At 45.5% G+C, this 6800-nt stretch overlaps 1 pseudogene across 1 annotated transcript; it reads left to right on the top strand.

Moving 5' to 3' along the window:
- The first annotated feature begins 2316 nt into the window (after positions 1-2316).
- LOC123452581 lies at positions 2317-6599 on the top strand (annotated as a pseudogene). The gene is made up of 4 exons (XR_006632619.1): positions 2317-2517; positions 2637-2805; positions 5649-5744; positions 6215-6599. The product of XR_006632619.1 is annotated as an uncharacterized LOC123452581 (transcript).
- The last annotated feature ends 201 nt before the right edge of the window (positions 6600-6800 follow it).

Below are 6800 nucleotides of genomic sequence, written 5' to 3'. Positions count from 1 at the left end.
TGGTGCTGTAATTTTAAAGAAACTTGAGCTCTCGTTCTTAACTTATATTTGTTTAAGAGCTTGTTATTAGCAATGGCAATTTGATTTTAATGAAATTGGTCCCAAAGTGATAGATATCCACGGGAGATATAATAAAAACTTTCATGAAGATCATTGGATGTTAAACTTGATTCTTTGCAATAGTTTTGCCATATGAAGATAGTGATAGTGAGTTGTACTGATGAGTAATTATGCATTAGTAAGAATATTGGTGTTAAGGTTTTTGATTCCCTATGCATGCACATGAAGTCAATAATTATGCTATGAAATTACATCCTACTTGTGTTGCAATCTTAGGTGTCAGTTATGTTTAATGTTCGCTTATGATGGTTTTCATACCTTGGTTGGGCGCTTCTCAATATATTTGCTAGCCTTCACTTGTAATAAGAGGGAATGTTGCTTGTGCATCCAAATCCTAAATCCAATGTTATGTCAAATGAGTCCACCATACCTCCGTATATGCGGTATTTCAGTGTCGTTCTAAGTAAATTTGTATGTGCCTACTCTAATGTTCAAAACAAACTTCTGTTTTGTGTGCCCATACCACTCATGAAGCAGCGAGCACTACTAGGAAAAGGGCTATAAATGATATAGATACTAATGGCGCACCACACAAGCAGTGCGCCACTACTATATAGTAGTGGCGCACCATGTGCAGGTGTGCCATTAGTGTGATGGACACTAATGGCGCACCACACACTCGGTGCACCACTACTATATTTTTTTTTGCAAAACTACTAATGGCGCACCAACTGCTGGTGCGCCATTAGTAACCAGGGTTACTAATGGCGCTTCTGTTGGTAGTGCGCCGCTACTATAAAAAAAATTGTTTTTTTTTTTTGCAAACTACTAATGGCGCAACACAGCTAGTGCGCCGTTAGTAACCAGTGTTACTAATGGCGCATCTGTTGGTGGTGCGCCACTACTATTTTTTTTTTGCAAAACTACTAATGGCGCACCACAGAAGGTGCGCCATTAGTAACCAGGGTTACTAATGGCGCATATGTAGGTGGTGCGCCATTAGTAACCTCGGACCAGCTAGATATTTTGGACAGCCACATACCACACTCATTTTTTAAATTTCATCGGCACTTTTTGAGTTCATGAATATTTTTTCAAATTTGATGATATTTTTTCATATTCAATATGGAAAAAATATTGAATATTCATGAGGACACTCGATCTCGATCCCCCTCCATCTCGATCGCTATCCCCCCTCGCCAGATCCCCCTCGCCGCCGAGCACCCCCCGCACCCTCCCCCGCTCCACCGCCGCCAACGACCCCCCGCACCCTCCCCCGCTCCACCGCCGCCGAGCACCCACCGCACTCTTCCCCGCTCCACCGCCGACGTCGACCCCCCGCACCCTCCCCGACCCGCTCCACCGCCGCCGCCAACCCCCCGCACCCTCCCCCGCTCCACCGCCGCCGACGACCCCCCGCACCCTACCCCGCTCCACCGCCGCCGACGACCCCCCGCACCCACCCCGCTCCACCGCCGCCGACGACCCCCCGCACCCACCCCGCTCCACCGCCGCCGACGACCCCCCGCACCCTCCCCGGGCCGCTCCACCGCCGCCGACGACCCCCCGCACCCTCCCCCGCTCCACCGCCGCCGACGACCCCCCGCACCCTCCCCGGGCCACTCCATTGCCTCCGCCGACCCCCCGCACACTCCCCTGTCTCCTCGCTCGGTTCTCCCGAACGGAATCGGCCGAGCGCACCACCCACCCTCTCCCTCCCCCCCGAGCGCCATTGCTATCAAAAATAAATTATTACTAATGGCGCACCTCTCTGGGATGCGCCATTGCTATCCAAAAAAATTACTAATGACGCACCTCTTTGGAATGCGCCATTGCTATATAAAAAAACTACTAATGGCGCACTGCATGGGGATGCGCCATTGCTATTAAAAAAATCTAATGGCGCCATTGCTAACCCGCACTGCTCGGCGGCGGCGGCTTTGGGTCTTCTCAGGGCATCTCCAACAGTTTGTTGGTTAGCTTGTTGGTAAAATATGCCATGTCATCAGCCAACACCTTAACATACAACTACTTCAATGGATTGTATCTAGTTTGCCCAATAAGATGTGGGGTAATAAATAAGGTGCTCTCTCATTCTACATTGGAGCTTGTGCAAGGGTGTTGGTTAATTTACATACAACCTTGTTCTCTTTCCTCATTTATTGCAATGACACATCATCAAAAATCCTATGTGTCAAAATTACCAACAACTATCTTACAACCATTGAAGATGCCCTCAGTAGAGTCACCAACCCACCCAGACCGTGCGTGCTCCGCTCCGCCCTCACGCACCTCACCGCGGCCACCTCCTCCCACCCACCGCCGCCGGCGGCGCCATGCAGGTCGGCGGCGAGGAGTTCGCGGTCGGCGTGGTGATCTCCGCGAAGACCACCCTCGGGGAGGAGTTCGAGGGCTAGATCGTCTCCTTCGACCGCCCGAGCAACCTCCTCGTCATCCATATCCTTCCCAAATCCAACCTTTGCTCCCCGCCCCCGTCTCCATGCCGTTTACTTCTGCCTCCTACTCTATTTCGGTGTGCTGCCTGGTTGCTTTGTTTCCATGACGGCGTAGATCACAGGAGGGCATGGGCAGGGCGGAGAGGGGCGAGCGGCGGAACGTGAGGGTGCTCAAGGCCAACTACATCCAGGAGTTCTCCCTCGTCGGCGAGTACGACGACCCGCTCTACCCGGCTAGCTGTGTGCTCGACCTCGCCGCCATCCACGCCAGGGAGGAGGCCACCCTCAGGTGCGTCATACTGCATCCCAAACCCTTTTGGTACTACTTTCTAGTCATTGCTAGTTAGGCATCAGATGCTTATTTATCTTGTTTGTATTTGAGATGCGGTCAAGATTCAATCAATGGATTTGCTCACTCCAGCTGTAGATGCTCTAATATGTTGTGCTTAGTTGAGTCGTAGTACTGGTCAATGTGCAGCACCAAATTTGTAAGGATCATGCACACTGATCAGATACTCAGATCTCAGCAGAAAATCTCTCTAGATTTATGTATACCTATGGATACATACTAATTCCTCGAGAAAAAAATGTGTATGCTGCTAAAGCATGTAGTAGGTTCCTGAACTCCTAAAATGCAGTGCAGCCGCATCTATCTTCTTTTTTTGGCAAAACAAGGCGCCATGGCCAAGGTATACAAAGAAAGACTGGTCAAACAGTGCAAGGTTCTCTCTCTTGACTCTTGCTGTTACTTGTTGCTGATAATGCTCAGTGATAATTCTGAAGTATGGCTACTGTCCCTACGATCTTGATACAAGGTAATAATTACTGAAGGTGTAGAAATTTACATGTGATAAGGTTTTAGGTTTTTTCTGCGAAGATAAGTGATTTTGCATGTGACTGCAGAAATTGATGAAGCAGCAGGAAAGGACCGGATCCGGATGGACGTGTACTTTACATGAGATGGAATGGATAGATGCAGATATGAGAGTAGATGGATGGGCATTAAATCGACGGCCCGTTCAATGGATAGCTCCAAAACCAAAGTCTTCGTCGGATGTACGGCGTGCGATGGATGTGATCACACGATGGAACAGGAGAACATTTTGCAGTAAAGCTGGAACATTAATCATTAAGGTGTGGTCGTCGAGCCGGTCCGGCGGTGCATGGACAGAGCACGGGAGATACTTGAGGTGAGTCTACCAATATTTTTGTTGTGGGATAGTGTATTTGATTGGTGTGAGTGCTTAATTAGCTACACAGTCTATTATCTGCCAATAATAGTTGCAAATGTTGAAACATTCTCTGGCCACTTTTGAGTTTTTAATGGCCTCCTCAACTAAAGGAAATTTTTGTAGGACTTCAGTTCTTAACTCATAGAGGTTGTTTGATTTGTAGGATATAATATTTCCTCTTCCTCTTGTGTGCTACTCTGCACTCAGTTTCAAAGGAAATGTTCCATTATGCCTAACCTACTGGATTTCTTTTCTTTTCTTTTTGTCGATGACAATTATGGCATGCAACTAATCCCCGAAGACAATTCATGTGGTTTCCCGTGCTGTAACAAACAATCTCTTATGCTCAGTATATGTAGGACAGAACACGTTATGGCATCCAATTTCTGTCCTGCTCATGTTTTTTCAGTTCCTATGCTCTGTTCCGCAGAGGCTCTAATTGACTTAAGAGTTACTGAGTGAGGACAACCAGTTGTGTCCTACTAAAATTATGCTTTGATATAAATTTTAACGAAGAGTGAAATTTGTTTACTAATCAGCTATTTTAATTTCTCGATTACACAACTACCATGCTCGATTCAAGCCTCAAATTTTGTTTTTTGGACTTCCCTTTTATCAGATAAAATCAGGAGGTCTAGTTGTTTGGACAAAAGGAGACGTTCATTTTGTTTACAGATGAAGTAGTTATCTAGAAAACATAAAACATCGTCAGAAGTCCATAGCTGATATTCAGAGAGTTCCCCTTGAAAAATGCACTGCGCCTGAACCCCAGTGGAAACACGAAAGCAACGCCGAGCCTTCAACAAATCATAATGATGATGCTCATGGTGTTTTCCGAGGGATTGATCCAAGCCTTGCAGTTCACGCATATGAAGAACCTGTCGAAGGAACACTCTATGAGAGAGAAGTCAACAGACTGTTGGACAGCTTGGGCCCTCGGTTTGTAGATTGGTGGTGGAACACGCCATTCCCTGTGGATGTTGATCTCCTTCCAGAAGTTGTTCCAGGCTTCAAAACTCCATTTAGACAGTGCCCTCCTGGTGTGAGACCAACACTAGCAGATGAGGAGCTGACATACCTGCGCAAGCTTGCACGTCCTTTGCCAACACATTTTGCTCTAGGTGATTATGCTATTAACTTTCAGACTTCATACTTGTTATTCATTTTTATTGGTGGTTCCAAATAACCATGCTCTTACAGGATGATTAAGTATTAACTGCTTCCGGCACCCTTACCTTCTTATGCATACATCACCTTAATGTTCCACACAAAATAATGTAGAAGCACAAGAAAGCTGGTTCTTCAGATTCCTCGGTATGATCCACACCCTGATAAGGCTCAATTGTTAAATCTTTACCATAATAACTTGTCCAATTGTGTCAACCTTCAGGTCCTCTGCAATTTCTTTGCTACAAAAAATACGGCAGCTAGGAGGCATTGCCATTATGCATACATTGGTGGCCTGCCTCCATCAAACTGAACCTGAGCAACGGGTTTTAGCGGCTAAGCTTTTCCTTCAATTGGATATGCTGGTATCCTTCTCTATCGAAGCTAGTCTATTTCAGAATCAATCAGATCTGTACTGCAACGTTGACATCTTTTCTTTTCTTTTTGCAACAACAGCAACAACAGATAAAATCAAAAATTGGGCCAAGAGCTGCTGTTGTTGTGAGCGCGCGACAGGAAAGGAACGATGCCATAGTTGAGCTAAGAGAAAAACAGGGCAAAAAATTGGTGAACGACGCCATAGTTATAAAATAAAGAATGCATTCACCTAACCCTTTAAAACATTTTTAAAAGGAGGCTGCATGATATGAACAAAGGAATTTGGACACATTCATGTAGGTATACTGGTCTGATTATTAATTTTATGTTAAATTTTCTCCACGTACTTGTACAGTCAAGCAAGATTGAAGTTCCAATTGGGCCTCTTCCCTGGGCGCCACTCTCCCTCTGCTCCTTCGACCCAAGTGCCGACAAAATGGAGCTCGCCAAGGTATCATCCCCCACTATGCTCCCTCTCTCTCATGTTCTGCATGTCCCTGCCATAGGTTACCTGGGGGTGTTGCTTATTTTCAGTATTACACCAAATTCTGTGTGTCTAGTATGAGATTTGAAAAGATGAGATGAGTTGTTCTCTGATTATCAACACATTCTTTTTCTTGTGTTGTGTATAGTATGTTTTTGAATATGTTTTATGCCAGACTCCAACTTTAGCAGCAGCACCAGCAGTATGTGATGCCTGATGTGGCTTTAGTTAGTCAATTCACTGTTAACAGCAAGTATTTTTGTTATTAAGATAACCACCATGACTTGATATTTGTAATCTGATTAGCTACTCCTTTGCAATTCTTTGTAGTGGCTCAAACTGTGGTAGATAGAATTTATGTTGTCAAGCTTTGCCTTGGGAGAATTTGTATGCTAGGATGATTATGCTCATAATCCATTCACATGGTACTGCTGCAGGCACACTTCATGGACGAGGAGGACCACCCACGACGATGAACATGTGTGACCTCACCCCCGAGCCTGACGAGCTCGACAACAACAACATCGTCAACCTTGATCTCGATGACAAGGTTGATCTCTAGCTTAGTGCCGACACCGAAGAGCAAGCCCGCCTTCTCCAGAGTTTGCAAAGGAGCTTTACGTTCAGGGCATGGTTGTTTGCACAGAGTGGCGGAAACTACTTTGATCCTTTGGAAGATAGTTCTTCATAATGTGATAGTGTATAGGCCTTCTTTCTGAGGACCTACTGCTCAACTACTGCACTCCTTGGCTGCTATCGACCAAAAATTTTACAAATCTGTCTACATGTTTTGTTTCTATATATTTACAAATATCCTATCAATCCATTTTTAAAATGTATGGGCGCGGCAACGCGCGCCTTTCATGATCTAGTATGTTTTGTAACCTGTGCAAATATCAGAAAAAATAAAATAAATACCTAATATTCATACTAGTGGCGCATCACTCAGCATACTAGTGGCGTACTTTAAAAGCACACTAGTGGCGCATCGTCAACTGGTGCGCCATTAGTAAGCCAGAGCAT

Source organism: Hordeum vulgare, chromosome 5H (assembly GCF_904849725.1).
Source record: "Hordeum vulgare subsp. vulgare chromosome 5H, MorexV3_pseudomolecules_assembly, whole genome shotgun sequence".
Classification (NCBI taxonomy): Eukaryota; Viridiplantae; Streptophyta; class Magnoliopsida; order Poales; family Poaceae; genus Hordeum; species Hordeum vulgare.
This window is presented reverse-complemented; position numbering and strand designations above follow the sequence as displayed.